Source organism: Mesitornis unicolor, unplaced genomic scaffold, assembly GCF_000695765.1.
Source record: "Mesitornis unicolor isolate BGI_N332 unplaced genomic scaffold, ASM69576v1 scaffold52153, whole genome shotgun sequence".
NCBI lineage: Eukaryota > Metazoa > Chordata > Aves > Mesitornithiformes > Mesitornithidae > Mesitornis > Mesitornis unicolor.
In genome coordinates, this window is record NW_010173620.1 from 1 (window position 1) to 22,283 (window position 22,283).

General features: G+C 36.8%; 1 long non-coding RNA gene across 1 annotated transcript; it reads left to right on the plus strand.

The window, feature by feature from the left end:
- Window positions 1–10,410: 10,410 nt before the first annotated feature.
- On the plus strand, window positions 10,411–16,825 carry LOC104537780. Its single transcript, XR_728109.1, has 3 exons — window positions 10,411–10,504; window positions 12,737–13,030; window positions 16,610–16,825. It is a non-coding gene; the product is annotated as an uncharacterized LOC104537780 (long non-coding RNA).
- The last annotated feature ends 5,458 nt before the right edge of the window (window positions 16,826–22,283 follow it).

The window sequence follows — 22,283 nt, forward strand, 5'->3', positions numbered from 1 at the left end:
AGCACCTTTGGTAGAGCCGCGGAGGCGAGAAGCAGCGCGGCCTCGACGAGAGCCCGCCCACCTGAGGCGGAGCCCTGCTCCTCTTGCACTGGGCCTGCGCCCGTGGCAGGGCCAAGTCCCTTTCCGCTTTCGCCAGTCGTTGGGTGGCGTTGAGGCGTCCTCCGCGTCTGTGACGTTGGGGTGCGGTGTGTAGTTGCTAGGCCGTAGGCTTCGTGCCAGTTCCGTTGCGGGTCCCCACGCGTCCGTCCTTGTCGACCAGCCGTTAGCTTTGCGTCGCGGTGCCTTTTGAGACCTGCATCCTTTCAGGCACCTCGCAGATCTGGCAATCTGGAGAAGGAAACGCTTTGTGCCCAACGACTGTCGCGTATCCGAGGCGACTGACTTTCATCAAAGAACAGTATTTCTGCCTCGGTCTGGTTTATAGAACATTAAAAAAAGAATATCTGAAGGCAAGGCGTGCCCGCTTGTTTGTGTCCTGTTTAGCTCTGGGTGGTTTATTTTGTGGCTGGGCGCTGCAACAAGCTGCATGTCTGTCAGTCCCCTGCGTGGCTGTTGGTAGATCCCCAGTGCTTACAGCCGTGATCCCTCGGGCGGTGGAGACACATCCATGTCCCCTCAGAGTGGTCCGTCGTGGAAGGCTTGGGATTCCGGTTTGGTACCCTCACTTTGAATACTAACAGTATATATTCTTGTCCTAGTTCCTTCATAACTTTGGAAAAAAGGGGTTGTTATGTACTGGAGCATTTTTTGTGCGTGTGTGTGAATTAATTGCTTGCCACCTACTATATTTCCAAAACACTTGTTTTTAGAGGGTAGTTGGTATTAGTAGCTCTGCTGGATTTTTGCTTTTATGTAATAAAATAGAAGTAACATTTGAGGCACAGACTTGACGTGTCTTGCTTTTGCTGGTATTGCATCTTGCCATTCAGTACATTGGTTCTTACAGAATGTTCCTATTCATTTGCACTTTGTTACATACATTCTTAGTATGTAAATCATGTCCAGAGACCTCATTTAGTAGCTCGGAGCACTTTTTCTTTTACCAGATGGCTCTGTGATCCCACACCATTCACAAAATGAGGCAGTCTCTCACTCCTCTGAGCTAGCTGAGATTTTCACTTCAAATTTGTGCTAGCACAACTTTGTTAATGTAGTGAGGTGATTTCTAACTCCTCATCCCAGGCCCTTACCTGGCTCCCATTCAACATGGACCTGCTACATTATTGTAAATCTGGGAACTGGAGGGAGAGCATGTTCTGCATGCCATGATTTTCTCTCCCCTTTCTTCTAAAATTTTGTGCAGTAAGCCTAGGTGAGGAAGTGTTTTTTCAAGAGTCTCTATAATTTTTTTCCCCTATATTACAGTGTGTGAAGTACGCTGGGCCTGATTAACACGGATTTCTCGAGGTGGACAACAGGTGTCAGCAGTGGTTCAGTTATATTTAACTACTTCCCAGCCCTAAGATTCCAGTGCTGTAAATACATGGAGTAGTAGGAACAGGAGTCCAGATATGAGGGTCTGAACAGGTGGAAGGCCTCATGAGGACTGAAGGGATAGGGAGAAGGAGGTTGGACTGTCAGGCCATTCTGCAGTATGCATGTTCTGTAATGATGGTGCTGTTTCTTTTCCTCCCCTGTAACTGAGAGTCAGGTCTGTGATCTTGCAGATAAAGGTAGGGCATGGAAAAGGAAAGAGATGGCACTGTGTTTCCACCCAGCTTGAGTGTCTGTGGCACATCTCTGTTTAACATGGATATTAAATGTAGGATGTGAAGGTACCTATGATACCTAAGGTACCTAAGCCTTGCAGTTGGGAACCTCTGTTCCACTGTGCTGTGGGTTTCTGTGTGTGCATTTGCCACAATGAAATCAGTCACAGGCCCAAAGAGAATAGGCCCCTTAGTAATGTTCTGATGATAAACTCTCTGCAGATTTGCATTTGTTATTTCTCGGCCTTCCTGATATTCCAGAAGAGTTCCAGAAACACAGAGTTTCTCACGTAAAGGTTTTTGTCAGCTTGTTTTTATGTTATGGTTTTATATGCTATTTGAAACATTAATTGTTGTGAGGTAAAGGTTTTTGATTTATGGTCTGGAACATAGTGTTACTGAAACATTGGATAACTGTTACTGAAAAGTGGGTACTTCTTCCCAAAATATTTGAAGAATTAGAAGCAACAAGGAAGATTTACTGCAAACTTGGGAATCAAAATGTTTCAGAAGTTGTGGAATCTCTGCTACAATCAAAAAGATAGTTACAAATGTGAACACTATTCTTTTAGTGTATCTACAAACAAAAGGCTCCATTGTCTTTGCTCTTGCTTTTAGTTCTTATAGTTGCTATTTAGAGGCAGAACTTACAGGAGTGAAGTAGTGCAATTTCCAAAGCAGCAGTCAAGTATCTGAAGAAGATGAAAATCAAAAGGTTTAGCCAAATTTTTGTCGGCATGTGTTTTTAAAACAAATGAATAAATATGTCTGTTGCTAATGTAGTTTTGGATTTATTTTAGTAGAACACTTAAATAAATGTCACTTAAAAGCACAGTATGCAGGAGTAGCCAGATGGTGTAGTTTATTCAAGGACTGATCCATTACTGTTGAGAAAAGGAACCTTCTGTAGCTTTTTAATGACTGAAAACTTGTAAAATCAAACTAGGAGAGAAATTTTGAACTAAAGAAGGGAAGAAGTCTATTTACAATAGCTGTTTGCTGGTAAGTTCCAAGTTGTCTGTGAAAAATACAAAATCTCTTCTTTTTGTAAAGAATAGTGGCCTAATGCTAATGTCAAAAGTCACTGTCAGCTAACTGAGTCGTGTTCGTATGAACGGAACAAATACTACAATTATGAAAACAAATGTATAGAATCTTGGAGAGACAGAAATGTTTCAGAGACCATTTCTAAGATGCAGTGATGTAGGGTATTCAGTATGCCTGAGCAGTGAACTTAGGCCCTGACTAGCAGACCACCTAAGGGCATGGTCCTTACTTTAAGAAATACCATGATTTTTCATTATGAACTAATTGGGCAAAATGCAGAGATGGGATTGGGAGCAGGTCTAAAATGTAGAAGAGAGAGTAACTTGCTTTCTTTGGTTGATATGTTTCTACTCTGGTGTTCAAGTTAGTGAATGATCCCTTCAATCATCTATAAACAAAAGGGCAAGTGTTGACACTGATCTTCAGCAGTGATTGCTGTGAGTTCTTTGTTTTTTTCTGCTGAAATCAGATTGGTTCTATATGGTACACATAGATAGGACTTCGAGGTGGCTTACAGTTTGAGGTGTATGGTTTTGAATTCCAGGTAAAGGGGAGGTGTTAACTTCGACGCAGGTGGTAGCACCTTCAAGCCTTCTTGGGGTTTAAGTTTTTAACTTTACAGGTGAAAACTTAGGTGCCTGTGGCATCTTTGACACATAGCTAGTTAGATGGGGACTGTATAGATAACTTTTTGTATATACTTCCCAAATTTTACCATAGATGTCTAAATCATTTATTGTTTTTGTCTCTTATTAATTGAAATGTTGAGTCTTTAAGAGACAGTAGCAACACACAGCCTCTTAGGCAGCTCTAGGTATTCAGATGAAGATTAAAATGAATGATCAGCTTGGGGCATTTTTGTCTCTATTGCAACAGCTCCCTTTCAGTTAGCACTTCTTCTGGGTGGGACATTTTTACAATAGGTGTGGAAAGGCTGTGGCTAAGAGTAGTCTTTTTGGACTGCATTGAAGGCTTTTTGTTTGTAACCTTCTTCTCACCTCTGTTTTTTTGCTTTGGATCTAAAAGTAGAGAGACTAAGAAGATAAGCAAACAGAAATTTTCACTTGCCTCTGTATTCTTATCGCTAGTCTGCTAGCAGGAAAATCTCAGGGAATTTTAAATTTCTGATTTCAGAATGAACTTGATATTTTATAACACCATCTCATTTAGCAGCATGAGAATGCTGCATTGGAGATGAAAATAATATTCTTGGTTCCAAACCAACTCTTAAGTATGTTTTGGAGTCCAACACAGTTAATTTTTTTGCTCCTGACATACGAAGCCATGTTGGATAAAGTCTTCTCATACATCTCTGATTCAGCTGAAGCTTTCACGCTTTGTTGTGTTTTGCATTCTGTGGCAAGAAACGTGTGTGCTACTGATCCACCTCACACTGGTTTTACCTCATCCCCTGAGTCAGTATTTTTGTCTCTTGTAAAAGCACCAAGCAGAGACTATCATGCTTCACCTTAACGAAAAGAATGTTTTCCTAGTTCTGTCATGATGATATCTCTTGACTGATTCCAATTTTCGTGAATGGAAGAAAACTTTCTGATATAATCGCCAGGCATGGGAGTCAACATATAGTGGTATACCCTTTCAGAATAATCTCCTAATTCTGATCCCTACTGAGTCATGAAATTGACTTCGTAATTTCCTTTTATTAATACCATTCCTAGGCATCAATATATACTTTGCACAGAAAGGAGACGAATGAAACCACTTTTACTTAGTCTAGGAGGAAACCTGGCAAAAGTTTGAAGAGAGAAGGTATAAAGTTAAGGGAAACAGATGATTTCTGGTTTTCACTGTTTTTAGAAACAGTTTGTAATGGAAAAAAATCAGTGAAACAATTAAAGAAAAATTAAAAGATACACTGTAATGTAGAATAAAATGAACAATTCTGAAAGGAATTTAAATTTATGACAGAGAACGTTCACAACTCAGATACTGTTTCAAACAAACTTTTCACTTTAGTATAATTGACAGTTGTTACATTTTGATGGCGTAATTTAAAGGTCTTACACGTAAATGAATAAAAAATTACTATGGCTCTAAAATAGTTTCATAAGTCCAGGTGAATGATGAATTCAAACAGCTGAAGAGGTCTATCTAGGTTTCAAAGTGGCGGAGAGGTATTAGCTACAGGGACAAATCCGGTGTTTTGAAAACTCTCAGTTAAAACAGAATATTTCTTTGAAGTTCGTTTCTCATGTACTAACCATATATGTGATGAACACCAAATCTACACATCCTGGCTTTTCTAGGATTTGAATGTTACAGATTTATTTATTTATTTGTTTCTTTATTTAGAGACAGCTATTTAATAAGAACATTTGACATTTTTGCAGTTCATTAAAGAAAAGATTAACTGTAAAAACTACAGAAATACCAGGTTCAGTTACATGAATTTAGATTAATAGCATGGTTGCACTGCCTACTAGAGAAATGAGAAATAGCAAAGTTAGTTCTGTCAAGCTAGTTCAAATAGCAAAAGCATGGTAGCTGTAGTACCACGTACCTAGGGAAGAGGATGAGTTAGTTGCTGAAGAAGGAATCGGTGAAGTTCTATAGTTGTGTAATTGGTGATGGAAATGTGTTTGGACCAAAGAAAAGATCTATACAAAGTGAAAGGTGCAGAATGAGGAGATTCTTCAAAGTTTCACTGAAACAGCCTTTAATGGTACATTAAGCCATTAAAATTATTACTAAATGTCCTTATTAAGGGGCAGCTTGTATGTGCATTTTGACATTACTCTTCCCTTGTAGTTTGCCACTAATTTTTAACAGGTTACTATCTCTGTACCAGAATAGGTGGTAGAGGGTGTGAGTGTTTTTTTCGGTGTAAAGTCCAGCAGGTTACTTTAAACTCATCAACAGTTTAAATTGCCAGATTTTGAACTAAAGTGGCTAAATACCAATACTCATTTCTTCCTGTTGATTTCCAGGAAGGGTGAAAGAGGGGCAGGAACCTTTGGCTGAGGAATGGAATGGGCAGCTGCAGGTGGTAACTTTTTAAACTCCTGGGGACAAGATTTGCTAGTTTGTCTGTCAGCAGGCTGTGTGTGCCTGCTGTCTGACACGTTTCTGGGTTTAGTCATGTCTCCAAGTACACACATGACTTATTTTGGAATCTTCTTCTATAGTACTCTTAATAGTTGGGTTTTGTTAGGTATCCTAAGAGGACTGCAACAAATACTGTAGGACAAACTTACTATATTTCTTAGCAGAAATCATATTGAATTTACTTTTAGGCAGGTCTGTTATACCTGCTTCCCTTCTGTATAGATCTTTACTGTCAGTAATTGGATGGACTGGTTAAGCAGATCAAGCATGCTCATATGATAATGTTCCCAATAGCAGGGATTGTTTGATATTAGACTTGTAGTTAAAGTGGAGTCTATCACCACTGTGAGAAGCAGCTATCTAGTGGGTGAATGACAAAGTGATCCAGCTTTAAAATTTCTGTATATTCTTTCAAATAACTGAGAATGTTAGAAGATTGGAATTTCATATTCACTTAAATAGCTAAGTTATTTTTTATGTTTTTAAATGCATGTGATATAAAGAATGTCTGTTATGTCTAGTGATACTGATTGATATTTAAATCCTTGACCAGTAATTCCATTCTCTGGAAAGCTACATATGCAAGTCTGTATGTTAAAACTATTTTCTAAGATATGACTAGTATTTTCAACAGACAGGAAAGTAGAAACACTTGAATAAAACCAATTTAAATTCATTGAAAGTTAGCAGTAAAATAGGCAAACTTTCCATGATGTTACAAATGAAAGTTTGCATTATTCATATACCAGAAGAACTTGATTTGTATAGAACCTAAACTGTATGAGAGCACTGACTTTAATAAAGGGGAGGGAAAAAAAAGTACTACTGTATCCATCCAGAGGCATGAATTTGGACTTACTGAAGCAGTTTGAGAACTGATGGAAATAATGTGCTACACCAAAATACAGAGAGAAACAATATATGTAACAAAACTTGTATAAGATAAATTCTTGTGCGTTAAAGCTTTTTAAATGAAATAGTGTGTTTCATAGTCTTATGAGAGAAGAGGAATGGTGTCTAAATATATAGCTGCCCAGTAGAATGAGTGTCAAAAGTCAGAGCATGACTACTAACTAAGAGGAGGAGAGTGGCATGTTTTATGACACCTATTCTGATTTTCCCTGTTTTACCACTTAAGATGTCATTGCATTGCATTTTGAAAGAGACTTTTGGCTAGAGTCTTTAGTTGGGTCGTCAGAAGTCTGACATGAATTACGAGAACTGCAGAAATCTAAGTGAAACATGACTTTGGATATCAGGTATGACTTCATGCAGCATTGTTTGTGCAGGTTCTGAATAGACATGGCATTAAGGTATTTTGGGAAGAAAAGCTTTAAAAGGAGATGTAGGCCTTTCATTTGTTTGTTTTGCAGTGTTGTGTTTGCTTCAGTTGCAGCACAACTCTCAGGTTTTTTTTCTGAGAATATGGCATTGTCATGTTGTTGAGTAAGTCTGTCAAATTTTTAAGGATAGCAACAAAGTGCAGTGAAAAAAGCAGTTCAGATCTGAACTGAGCTTGGTCTTTTCTGGAGCAAAGTTTGTATTCTCTCACTTTTCTTCTTTTCACTTACCTAAAACAGTAGCACAAAGTCTGTTCTTTGGCCACCTCTTCGTATTTTACAAAGAAAGAGCAGTGTCTGGGCTGTGTTAATGGGCCTGAGTTCCTGTTTGGGAAAGGACTTGGCAGCTGCTTGATGTCTTCCAGTCACTCCAATTTCTGAATTTCTTGTAGCTATCAGATGTACATGATTTGTCTGGGTTTTTTTATGCCTAAGCATGAAAGATACTATTGAAAAGAACATTTACTACTTTTTGAAGATTGTTTCATGGTATGTCTGTCTTTTTATTTTTTTCTTACCTTCAATGTTAACCTAAGGTAACGTTTTCCATAATGACATAGAAGAGCAAATGCATTTTAAAATAGCTGCTCTGTGTCTATATTTATTCACTTTAAATGCTTTGACTAGGAAATAATAGAAAAAATGCTTAATGTACATCAAGGAGGAAACTTTCAATATCTTTAGATGAGTCAGATAAAATTTTAAGTATTAAGGGTTTGCATCCCATACACCAATTAAAAAACAAGTCAGTAGGTCACTAAGGAGGTAATTTTTCATGCTGAATTAGATGTTGTCTTTTTAGTAGAAAAGGTTTCTCAGCAGTTTTGAGTCATTCATCAAGCATTGTATGCTTACATCAGAAACTCACAACTAGAACTTGTCACTTCTTACTGATTTTATTTTAAACTCTTTTTGTATTGAGGTCTTTGTTTTCGAATTTTCTCCTGGTGGGTTGTCTATGAAGTATAAAATAATGTAAACTTCAAAGCACCTAAGAGTTCCCGTTCCTATGCTTGGCATCCTGTTTTATTAAATTATCTTTTGTTGTATTTGTTATTAGCCAGAAGTTTCAAAACCAGGACAATGATCTCAACTTCTTGTGTATTTTTAGCTACATCTCTTATATGTGGAGAAAGATGTGTAGGTAAAGTGTAATGCAAAGAATTCCTTGTATGGCATATCTTGTCTTTAAAAAAACCCACATTTTAACTTTCAGACATTTAGATGCATCTCCAAAATACTGGAGAAAACTCTTAAGATTAGCTGCAATGGAATGTGTGCCATAACTACTCTTGTACAGCCTATATTAATCTGTTTTAAGGATATTACTTTAAAAGACTTAATTAGAAGTAAGCATATTTTCCAGAACTAAAGAAATAGTATATGCTATAAAGAAATCTTATTTCTAAGGGTTTTACAGTCTAGTATTAAAAAATTATTTCAAAGACTAAATATTGTATCAGTTGTGTTATTTTCCTTGTGTATTTGTCCTTACTGAAAATCATCAATCAGTGCTGAGGAAAAATTGCTAGAATAAAATAGTCTATTAGTATGATTATGTAATTAATCATAGAAGATAGAGCATACTTTTTTTGAAACGTTACTCAGGTTATGTTACCCACTTAGGGTTGTGAGTAAATTGCACTAGATTTCACAAACAGTTTGAATTAGCATAAACAGATGCAGCTGCTGAATACTTTCTTTCTGCACATGGCCACTACACAGCAAGGCATGAAAGAGCAGGCTACTTCGTCTGAGCACTGGACTTTGTAATTAACCACTTTTATAGTCAATATAAATGGCAGTGTTGCCATCTTGAATATACTGGTTGTGTTCTTTAGAAATGATAACTGACCAGGCTACATTAAAAGCAAATTTAAGACCATAAATTCAAGCATTTGAAGTTTTAAAAATGTTTTTAAAATTAAAATAGTTAGTTGCCAGAAATAGGGAAAGCATACCAGAGAAATGATTACATTGTTCTTGTTTTGTTTGCTGGGAATATGCTAGTATGTCAAGCTAGGGGGATCCTTCTCTGTCACAGTATTACTATGGTCTTAAAACAAAACTCTTAATATCTGCAGTATAGCTTGGTGCCATTTTCCTGTGTGCTGTGATAAAACCTTACATGATATAATTTTGCATGCTGTCCTTTTTGTAGGTTTTAAGTCAATAAACATTCAGTATTTCATTTTATTTAGATTTGTTATCCAAATTTTGTATTAAAAGAAATTATTAGATACCTAATTCGTTTCAGTATTGTTTTCACCAGAATATCCGAGTGTTTTGTTAACAGCGATGAAGTCATCTTCAGAGTACTCCTCTTTGGGGTGTCCTTTTAAACCCATTTTACAAGTGAGGAAATGAGGCAGGGAAATTTCATTCCCTAAAGTCAAAACTATACAGGAAATGTGAATGTCCAGATTAAGCCACTGCTCTTTTCAAGTGCTTTGCTATTCTTACAGTATTCTACGCTTGTTACGTATTGCTGATGCATTCTATTTGGAAGCTCTCAGTATTCTGCACTGCTGCAAGACCAAACTCCAATCGCTTCATGTTACCATGCAGTAGGAGATTTAGAATGCCAGTTTTGTACGCTCTTTCATGACATCACATTCACTGTCAGATCCTTTATTTATTTACTTATGCTTCTACTTTCTGATTTCTGTTACAACATCTGTAGCTTTCTGTTCCTGGTTCTCCCAGCCAGCATGGTCTTGCTCTCAGCTATTTTGTGTTCAAGTCTCAGTATTCACATCACTGATTCTCCCAAAATGCCATGTGAGCATTAACATCTGAACAGTTGTTTTGTTTTCATGACTGAGTGCCTGGTAGCATGGGTTTGCCAATAAGATGTAATGGCAATTTCTGCAGAGCTTTAGTAGCCTTTTATTAGGATATACTTGGTTGTTCTGTGCAGTTGGGAGAGTTTCCAGTTAAGCTGGTATATACGAATTGTAGAGCTTTAAAAAAGAACTACTACTAAGAGCAATTTTGTCAGCTTCTGATGACCATGTGTGAGTTAAAATTCTCAAAAATCATGATTTCTTCCATTTTTATGTAGTTTATAGCTAAGGAGGGAATTTTTTTTGACAGAAGACATAAATAACCTAGCTGCTCAATTTTTATGTTGTTTCTAAAAGCAGAAGTTTTACAGATCAATGAGGATTTTTGAAAGATTACTTACAAAATATTACATGCGTTCACAGCCTTATTTTTGAAAAGCTTTTTGTTACTTTTGTTGACCCTTTACAGAAAAATAAAGCCTGCAGAAGACAAGCTAACAACCAAGAAATTTCAGTGATTTATCTACTGCAGTTATAAGAAGCAGGAAACAGTATTGTAAGGGAGAGATTAACTCTGAGTGCTGCTGTTAACTCCGGCTGTTATTTATAGTAATTGCAATTTGGATTTTTGCCTCCACAAAGAAAGACTATTTTGTTAATTAGCAAAACACTGGAGAAGGGCAGATGAGAAAGCACAGTTACTGGATGATACAATGTGAAAACAGAAAGAAAAGAGAGGTAAAACATTATAAAGAAGAAAATGTTTTCCAGGAGATAATTATGATTCGTGCTTATTCTGCATGGTAAATTTGCAAAACAGGTACTTAAGATGGCTGGAGAATTCTCTGGAGTGATTTAAGCTTAATAATACAAGTAGAAATATGGAAGAAACAAGAAATTCCAATACTGAATGTGTTACTAAGGAAAACATCATTTCTATAAATGATTTGAAACGGAAATTGGCAGTGGTGGCTCAGAACATAATGCCTATTTATCCTTATGGAAAACATGACACTTCAATTCAGTGTCAGATAACAATGTGCCAAATATAAAAAGGGATTTTCATTTGGCATTTTAAGTACTCACTCCTGCTTCTAACTATGGTATGAGGAGAGCAGTTCCTATTCTGGCTAGATGAGAAAATGTCTATAAATGGAATTTAGGAGAAAATGCATATATTTTTTCATAGTCTAATATAGTTTACAGTCTAAACTGCTTTTCAATTGTGTTTTCTAGTTACTGTTTTCACTTGTATGTTGATTCAGTTTTTATCAAAGAAAAAGACTGAATGTCTGTTTCTCTCAAAATAAGCACAATTCAGTTCCTGACTGTTAGAAATCTTGATATTTCTTTTCAAGCACATTTCCTTCTATCATTGTCTTTTCTTCATTTATATAGGTTTATTTGAATAAACTAATAATAATTTCCAGAAAACATGTAGTTTCTTACTCTAATAAATTACTCCTGGAGCCAGACAATTAGAGGTTCTTTATTTTGCCACTTTCCTTTCAGAAATATGATTTTGTATCATATCCTTAATGTCTGCTACGCTGTTTGTTGAAGTCAGGGGATCTGTGGATGCAGTGACATTTGGATCATACCCTCTGCTCCTGGCTCACAGTTGCCAGCATTCTAAAATATTTTTTTCTAACCATCAAAGAAGAGAATCCAGAGTAGAATAGAAAGGGTGTTTAAATGTAAAATGACAATGGGCAGAGTATTTTAAACTATAATTCAAGACACTATTTCTTTTATTTCAAAGGAAATTTAAAAGTTAGAGCAGTACCCTTTCATATTCTGCCATGATTATTTTAGGGTTATAGCTTACTTAGGAATCTAGTTCTGTCTTGCAGCTTCTCAGTTTGTATTGTGTTTTGACACAATTATTTACTCAGCAATTAATCACGCTGATGGAACAACTTGTGAGTAACTACTGATAACTGTGAGTAATAACTTTATGGTATATAAGCAAATTAATTCTTTAAAAATCTGAGGAATTTAGATTCCACTCTCACAGACTGGCCTAGAAATAAAGCCTGTCATGTCATAGGTTTAAAATAATATGATGCAGCATAATGAGATGTGTATCATAAGCATTAGAAATTTTCCATGTTATATATTTACCACTGCATTTATTTTATGTTATTTAATGTTAATTACATTTTAATTAATTTAGTTTTAGATGCTCTGTGATCTTATTTATAAAAATATCTAGGAGTTTGATTCTTAGAATCTGCTCTGAATACTGTTTTTTGTATAATACTCTAAGCTATCATAGACTAGATATTTTCATTCAAAAAAAATAAACTGTCAAAGCTGATATATATATTAAATCTCTGTTTCTTTATTAATGTGTATTTCAAGTATTTACTGATGTGGTTCTAGTTTTGTAAGAAAAAAAATTAATCTAACATAAAATGAAGTGTCACAAAAGAGCAATTGTACTTAAGAAGCAGAACTTATTTTAGCAAAAATTGATTACCTGAGTTACCTGGTTTAGTATATGAAATTGTAGTTCTTAATAATAATACTTTTGACAGTGTATTTTTAAACATGTCTTAATAGGATAAATAAATGAATTAGAAATGCAGAATTTGGAATGAAACAGACCTTTTAAGTGGAACAAGTACGATCCAGGATCTTGGAACCTGTGTCTGTTATATTCTGTCTCACTTGAATATCACCAGGCTAGCAGGAGCAGTAGTGAACTCAATACTATGTACAGTATAAATAATCGTCATATTTTGAGCAGCAAGCATCATGACCAGCTGATATTTTCTTTCCTTAGGACCAGTTGTTCCCAAGAGTGCGTGGCTGGAGCCATATGATCTTATCAACACATTTGAGAGCCCTACCCCAAACACTGAGAGAGAGTTTGCTGCAGCAATGACTGTCATAGAAGAAAGTCGCCCTTTTGCCCAGCAGCTATCCAATGTCTACTTTACTATACTTTCACTTTTTTGTTTTAAACTTTTTGTGAAGATCAGCCTCGCTATACTTAGTCATTTCTACATTGTGAAAGGAAACCGTAAGGAAGCAGCAAGGATAGCTGCTGAATTTTACGGAGTTCCTCAAGGACAAGGTATATTTGTACTTTCTATCTTATCACTGCTGTGTGGGGGTTTTTGTTGTTAATGTGGTTTTTTTCCCGGGTAATTACTTCCCTGCTAGCCTTATTTCTATTCAGTTTGTCAAATGAGATGTGTGGGGGTTTTTTCTGTAGTTCTCACAGTGGTTTGGTCTCTTTGTTTTGTTTTGTTCTGAATAAAAATTATCCGAAGGAGTGTTGTTAGATTATTTAAGCTTGGTTTTTGTTTATTTGGGGTTTTTTGCTTGTTTTGGTTTTGTGGGTTTTTTTATTTATTTATTTGTTAGTTTAATATTAAGTTCAGAATAAAACTGAAGTATTACAGCCAATGTCCTGTTAGGAGAGAGGCCTATACTTAAATGGCTATATTTAAAATTGCCAAATACTTCCCAGTCTAAGTCTATTTCCCAGTTGCTTCTGAGGTTTCGCAGTTTACCCATGTGTGTTTGAAAATGTCCATGTTTGCCGTGTGATTATTTTGCAACACTTTGGTGAAACTAATCCAAATATTTCTGACAATTATTCTTGATTAAGTTAAAATTTTTTTATCATTTATTTGAGAAGATATAGTCGTTCTGTGCTTTGAATAAGTTAGTGTCTCGGCACATATCAGGAAGCTTACTTACTCTTTGTCATCGTGAGCTTTTGGGCTCTCTGTGAAAACCCATCAAAATTTACTGGGTTGAAAGCTGTTGTGAGAATTCCTTTTTCTGTTTATTCAAGCAGAACTTTGGCAGAGCTGGGCACTACTCTTCCCCCAAGCTCATCTGTGGTGAGCCAGTACCATTTTCGTTCAATTCTTTTTCTGGGTCACAGAATGTAGAAGACTCTTCTCGATTGTGGTATCCTGGTGAGAAGCCATGGTTTTGCTCAACTCGGGATCCCTGCTGCCTCCCTTGTCTTTATTGTCGCTCCTTGTATTCTTGGATGACGTTAAGTTTGATTTAGGCAACGGAACAGGGAGACTCGTCTTGCCTCTTGTCGCCTTCACCACTCATCTCTAGGTACTGTGAACCAGAAGAAATAACCTGAGTTAAATGCAAAGGGAGAAGCTGTAGAAATGAGCCAGAAATGGTTTCAAACCTTTTCAGTCTTCAATGCTGGGACGAAAGCTAGACATTTGGTGTATATGTGTTTAAATTTGCAAACCAGAAAGAGGCTTACATCCTAAAGCAGGAATTAGCTTGCTTTGCAGAAGATTTACTTGAGGTAGATTTATGTCATGTGTTCTCTGCACAATTTAGAAAGTTCTGAAACCCAGGTTTTTTGCATCTGAGTATGTTAACGACATCATTAGAACTATTACGCCTGCGTGTTTGTGTGTGCGTATATGTACAGATATGTATGTATTCACTAAAGCAGGATGGGAAGGACTGACTGTCTATCCCACTGACAGAAAGACTTGCAGAGAATGTGGTAGCCCCCACTTGAAATCAAGAATTTTTTTGTCAGAAACTTCTGGCTAGCTCTAAGTCCACTCATTCTGGGAAGACTGAATCTGAGTAAGGAAGGAAAAAAACTAGCACAAAACTAGAGAGAAAGAAATAGCATGCATCAGGTTGGAATGTGAAATAGTCTCTACAATGTTACCTGTTGCTGAATCCAGGAGACTTTAGTTTGCTCACTCACCAAATGTCTAGACTATTATATCTAAATAAATGTATATTCATTGTTATAGCAGCTGACCCATGCAAAACATGAAAATCTATCACTCTTCCAGGTTGCTGTTTTGCTCAGGTAGCAGAGGTTTATATTGATTTAAAGGCTCAAGCATATGGTAGATTTTCTGTTTTTCTGCTTGGTTTAGTAAAAGAACATAGTGCAACTATTTTGCACTTAAACTGTACTTTTTACAACTCAACACCAAGTGTTTTTTAATTTTTCAATGCTCAGCTCACAGTGTTAGGCTGTGGATTTGTAACAGGCCTAAGCACACGTTCAGCCGATGTTACATAATCTGCAAATCCAGCCATTTATCGTGATTAACAGGATCAATCCTTGCTCTTTGGGATGCAAATAAGGCTCCTTAATTACTATTCTGTCTCATCTTTTCTATACCTTTGTACTATGTTTGCAGAAGGGGGCATGTTACTGTGTTACAACTCACACCACGTTGTGGGATTTGGCTTCTTTACCTTCATGAGATACACTACAGAGATACCTCAGTAGACTTTATATGATACCATGTAACAAAATAAGCAATATGTAGAAGATGTACAAGAAGTAATGTGAAGCTACAGCTTGAGACATTAAATGCTAAACATAAATACTGAGTATCCTCATAATTACTGATCCTGTTCTGTGTTTTTTCTTAAGCAAGAGAGAAGCCTCAGCAAAAAAACCTACACAACCCAAACTAGAAAACTAGCCTGTCATTGCCTAATTGAAGTTCATAGTGTTTCAAGAAGTAACTCAAATTAGAAAAAATGTTAGTTTTCATTTTCTAGTTTTAACCTGATTACGTACTCTTAAAATTCTGTTAGTGCTGGTATTTTCAGTTTGCTTGTAATTAGTAGAAAATTACTTGTTGATATTATAATGGCTTGGCTAAGATAGAATGCTATAATTCTGAAGAAGAAAAGAGCTTTTGAAAAGAATGTGCTATTGGGCACAGGCATTATTTCATGTTTACTGAATTGAGCTCTTGAGTTAAAACAAACCTTTCTTTTATGAAACCTGTATAATTGAGGACATTTTAGGTACTGAGCAGTAGTACTTGGTGGGACTTCTTTGTTCAAACTGGAGGAATACAGATCAGTACAGGATTTGAGGCACAGGGATCACACAGTTCATGGCTGACTTCCTTTGTTTTGTGGCTTGTTCTTTGTTGAATACAAGGAGGCAGCATTACCTATGTCACCTGCCAACTGTGGTCTTGTTGCTCCATATTGGTAGTGAAACAGGTCATATTTTGTTTCTTAATATTTCAGGAATATTTTCTCTCCAGTTTGGATAGTCACCAATCTACTGTGTGAAATCTATCCTTTGGATCTCATATGTATGTGAACAGTTGGATAGGTACAGCATCTCAATAATGAATTAGAAATTATTATACTGTGTGTCTGATATTGAAATGTAAGAACTGGATCAGTGTTCAGCATCAGCTAAGACCAGGAAAGTGCATATAAAAGCTCTACTAATTTTAAGTCACATAAATTTGTTTGTGGAGTTCAAGTCTAAGTAAATTTTTTCATGTGTACAGCTGAAAGGCACCTTCAAGGGTAATTTGGACTCCCTAGGATCAAATACACATCAGTTGTCTGACAAATGTTTGTCTAACCTCTTTTTGAAATGCTTAGTGATTTCTGCAGCGTCCTTATGCAACCAATTAGTTTTTACTATTCTCGTCACGAGACTGCTTCCTACTCCCCCCAAGACCTACCTAGATCTTTATTTCTGCAGACTAAATACATAAAATATGATTAAGGTATTTATCAGTTTTTCTCTATGTATGAAAAGTAATCAGTTTAAAGACTATTAGCATGCATCTTCCTGCCTCTACTGACTTTGTTTTTTCTAGAATAAAGAAAAAAAGATTTAACGTAGTCAGTCCTCCTAAGTCTTGTTTTCTAGACCTGGAATTACTGCAGTTGCTCTCTTTTGGACTTGTGCCAATTCATATACAGTTCATAGACATCTTTACTGATGTCTAATTCCCCATACTAAAGAGAGTGCTCCAGCTGAGACTTTATTAGTGCAACCAGTGGAACTATGAGTTGTATAAAAGTGGAACAGTTGTGTCATGTGCCATATATATGATACCCTATGTAATAAATACCTCCTGGAATGGTGTTTTTTTTCTTTCTTCCCCCACCCTTCCTCCCTGTCTCCCCTCCCCCCTCCCCCAGTAAAGTAGTAAGGATACAGTCTGTAGCCTAGAAGCTCCATGTTAAAAGTCACTGTGCTATGCATTTGCTGTTTCCTCTCTAAGTATAATACTTTATACTGGCCTTCACCTAACTTCATGCTTTTGATATCAGACAATTTTTCCAATTTACTCAAGTCTCTTGAATAGTTTCCCTCTGAGCAGCTGCAGCACCTGGAGTTTAATGTCATCTACTGATTTAATAAAAATAAATACAATATTCTGTCGCCCACAGTATTAAGAAAATTAATAGCACCAAATGCAGGACAGAACTCTACAGTCTTTTACATTTGTTTGAAGTGAGTTAAAGAACCATGTCTTCATAAACTATCAGAATTGTATTCCTTATTTCAGTGAAGTCAGTGGTGTTACTACTGTAAAATAATTAAATGAAGAAGGGATCCATTCTATTACAAAGGTCCTATTTTCTGGATTATTTTTAACTTTGGCACTAATTTTGTAAACACTTACTCATATATACATACTTGCCCAATTAGATTGAAAGGGACCGATTAGTTGTTTAGAGCTACGTGCTTGGCAATCAGGGACTGTAGCTGTGTTGTAAATAGGTTATGGTGCCTAGCTTTCTTTTTTATTGTGTTGAAATGAACATGTATTTATTCATTATGCTAGAAAATTTGCAAAGAGTCGACATTTTATTAATTTTATCTTTATGGAAAAAGTCATAGCAAGTATATGTTTATTCCATTTTAAAATTCTGTGCCCTACAAACTGATCTACAAAAATAAACTTACTTGCAAATTAACTTTGGGTATAATTAGCTCCTTAGCAGGTTGTCTGCAGTGACAGTGATCTGCACAGTAAGATTACTTCTTTCAGTGTATTTCCAGACCTGTGAAGAGTTAATAACTCAGCCTTTTGTACAGCTGTTCCTGGATACAAACCGGAGGATCAAAAGCAGCCTTTAAACTCTTCCTCCTGTACTAACTAGCTGCTTATATAATGAAAATGCTCTGTATGTACAAGCTTTGAGTTAGAGCTTCAGCTGAGTTTTATAGTTCAGTTCTTTAAGATAAGACAGTAGTGCTGTGGTATGAAGTGATTTCAAAGTGTGCCTATCAAATCTTAAGAGTTAATTCATTGTCAGGTACATTGAGTCTGTGATATGTAAACTCTACTGACAAATACTCGTAAGAGCTTGGTTTGTATGAAAGAGTCCATACTTTGACAATACAGATGACTTTATAGAAAGAGGTATAGTTCCCATTCATAAACTTTTTATAAGGCAAAAATGTCTATTTTATCAAAATTAAACCTGATATTCAGTAACTCTTGCAATATTTTTAGCTGCAAGCAGAAGGTGATATAGAGGAACTTTCTCATGAAAGAATCATTTTGCAGACGTCAATATAGCACAAACGAGAAACTAAGTAGTTCTGACAACATAAAATGCTTTAGTAGCCTGTTTTTTATTTATGTGAACTCTTTGCAAAAACTTTCATAGAATATCACTTTATGCATGACTATACTATTTTAAGGTAATATTTGAAAGTTATTTAAAAGCAGAATTTGTATTTGTAGTATTTGAGTGTAGTTCTCAAAATATATTATACTGATTTTGTAGAACTGGAGAGGTGAATATGCCCTGATTTCTTCTAAGTTAAAAAAAAAAAAGTCTAGTCTTGAATGAACAAAGTTCTAAGCTACCCATCTTTGCTGTATCTGCCTTGGCTAGGCATGGTAGGAATGCTCAGTACACTAGTTATTCCTAGTTATCCTAAATTAAGCCATCCATGGGATTGTGGTAGTTCCAGACTGGAATCCCTATCTCCCTTCAGGATTATGAGGCTTGTAAATGGTATGAAGCCTTCTGTTTTCTTCTTTTTATGCCGAGCGCTGCTTGGATGGACCCAAGAAACCAGTCCATTAAGTAAAACTCATAAATAGGAAATTCTGTATTTCACTGTTAGAGATGTGGTGTTTGGAAAGCTTGATCACATTTTGAAGTGTAGTGAATGATTAGAGCAAAGTTTTCCTATTATTTTTATTCTAACAAGTAGCAATTGATAGTGTCACTCAGCACCAGTTGTTAGGTAGGGAAGATAGGCACGAGGCATTTTCTCAACTTGCATTCCACGGAGATCACAGTTCTATTAATAAAAGCCGTATAAGACCTCTACTACCTTCCTGGATACAATAGAGATTCATTTAGTAATGATAGGAATATTTTATGGCATACCTATTCACCATACCACTTGGGGTAAGGCACCACATTTAGCATTTGTTTTTCATATGCAGCACGTAAGCTAATGGTGTAAAAATGCTTAAGATAGTATGAATATTCTTTTTTGAAAGTTCAGAAGGGAGGGTTTTTTTGGAGCTGATCACCTTCTCTTACATGCTAAATAACTTTGCCTAGTATGATAAATAACTGCCAAAGAGGAGTCATTGTTCAAAATAAATCTCAAGACACTTGCTCAAAGTGAAGCAAATGACACCACATATCAGTAAGACACCAGAACCATTCTCCTCTGAAGAACATAATCTACTTTAAAGAGATTTCGGTGAGAGTTATATGATGCTAATAGACTGGCATGGCCAGAGCCCTGGCCTATCTGCGGCAACAAAGACCAAGCACATCTGTTGGCAAGCATTGACTCTTCCCTCACCTTAAAGAAAATCTCTGAGTGAATATAGCTGCTGGAGCCAGTTTGCATGCTTGCTTCCCTGAAAGGAAGGAACTCAGGTATCCTATCATGTGGATTCCTTTGTGGGATTTTTTTTACTCCTATCTGTGTTTGTCAGGTCCTCCTTAAGAATAGCATTGCCACAAGCTGTATTTTATGGTCAGTATCGTTTATGTGTGTCACCTTGCAATATGTCTTTTCTGAAGATGGACCTTAACTTGTCACCAACCTAGATTTTGTTGGCTTACTTGATGTGCACACTCTTAAGTTAACTCAAATGGAAATCCCTTTCATCAATTGATTTCTTTATTTTTCTGGATGAAATTAATAATAAGCTTATGTTACGTATTCTGATGTAGCTTAAAAACTAGGTTTTAAAAAGTTAATAGCAATAAGAATGAAACATAATCCTGGATCAGTCTCCCTGCAAGGCCTTAAAGACAACTGTTGTTAAAGAAAAGCTGCTAAGAGACTCCAGTACTGGACTGGGGCAAACATACCACTATATTGGTCTTTTTTGCACCAGTGGGGTATAAGGCAACAGGGGAAGACCAAAATAGCATAGCTCCCTGAAGGTGATGTTACCTTCCTCTGCCATAGACTTGTTATGGCCAGGGTTCTGCTATTCACACTCCTCTCTTGTAGGAGATGTTCTCAAACATTTGCAATGCAGGCAAGCAGTGAGTGAAGTTCTGCCAGGGTTAAGTGATGATGGCTTTGGGGGAATGCATTACGTGCCTAAGTACTGAGCTCTGTTCATGATTGCAGCGATGCTGGCTGGTTAGTCATAAATCCATTATGGCATGCTGCATCTGTTGCACTAGTGGATGTTACTCTTTGCTATGGCTAGAGTCTTTCTGGCAACAGATAAAATCTTTCTCTTTATGGCTGTTCTCTCCCAGTAATTGGCTGAAGATTCACTCTGTGGTGCTCTATACCACTCCCATGCGGACAACTGATCTCATGGCTTGTGTCTTCTCTTTTTGAAGCCCTGGCCTGCTTGGTAACCAATTTGGCTAGAATCATTGGCATGACTGCTGTGACTTGTTTTTCTTTAGCCCACATGCTAGCAAATATTCTATGTTACCACTGCCTGTCTGCATGCAGGGGTCTGGCAGGTACATGTTGCAAATCCACAAGACAAGAAATGTAGTAAATGTATCATTGTTTCATATTTGAGTTCTGTAGTGGCTGAGACAGAGCCTTTATCATATCAGAATTTTAATTATTTTCTAAACCTTCCATTCTGATTCCCATCACCCAAGAATACAATGCTTGAGAACTGTAAAAATCTCAGGGTAGGATAACTACTAGCCATCCATGCTGTTGTTATCACAAACAGTGATGATACTCTATAAAGAGTGGGAGTGTGTAATAGACTCTTTTAGGGCTTATAGTGGCATAGAGAAATGTCATTTTATGCTTAAATAACTAATGATCCTTTAAGTATTATCTGCATATCTGCTGGCTTTTGTCAAGATGTGGAGGACAGAGGGCTCTGGTGATACCCAGGTAATACCCGAGCTTCTCATTGACTGCCAATGACTGCCAATATCATTGTATCAGCCATGAAGTATGGCTTGAAGCAAGAATCTGTTTAAAATAAAAAGCTATTCCAGTCCTTTCCATGTCCTGCTGCTAGAGATTTTTTCATTATACTTTTATGATGCATTTGAGTTCCTTGGCATTGAGCTGGCACTGCAGGACATAACAGTGGCCACTGTGGCCTTTTAGGATGCTATGTTTTTGTTGGTAACCACATTTCTGTCATTGTTTCTAAAACTTGCTTTCTCTTGGCTTCTCCTACAGGGAGGAATATTCAAGATTTCTGCTGTTTCATTTCTGGCAATGTCAAATGACATGGAACTCTTGGGGTACTGGCACTGAGATCCAGGGAACCTATCTATCATTTCAGCCTTTATGCTTGTAGCCTGTGAATCACATTAGCAGGAAAAGGCAGTTTCTAATCCTGTTCCAGAAGTTAGTGTGGCAGGTTTCGTGGGGTTGCTGTGACCCCATAATAATCCTGGTAGTAAAAGTAGAGTGAATCTGAAAGTACAGAAGAGTTTGGAAAGTGGTGTGGCTCGTCAGTTGGCTAACTTGGGGAGGGTTGCACACAAGTGCTGCTCTGTGACATTTGAAAACAGTGCAATTTTGTCCATTTTTTCCTACGATAGATTCTTGGTTTTGGAGTTTATGCTATTGCATTGGGCTGCATCATGTGTTGAAAGGTGTGGGGAGGTTTTGTCATTAAATCTGTGTGTTATCACAATTACATCTTTATTGCTTTCGAAATAGAATGAGTTTCCCATTGAAAGGGAGGAACAAGAATTTATTTCCATTTTCAGTCCCACATGTTAAGAATTGCTACCCCAGTAGGGTAAACCCAGAGCTGTTTGCTAACACAGAAGTGTTGAAACTGTACTGACATTCCTTTTTATAAAAATTCAGCTAAAAATGGTTGTGAAGAAAATCACTTGAAAGTTTCCCTTAACAGTTCTTCCCCTGGGTTATAAAAGTTGAATAGAACTAATTATTAGTGAAGTGCAAAACAGTGGTTTATTTAAAGCTTGTCTGCTAAATTAAGTCAGAATTCTAAACTCATCAGTAAAATGCTCCAGTTTTCTTACTCTGAGACTGTAGTTTCTGCCCCTTCCTCTTGCTGCTGTTTTGCAGATCACCGCATTGCTTCCATGAGTAACTAGAATAAAGATACTGTCCTCATTGCTTGTGT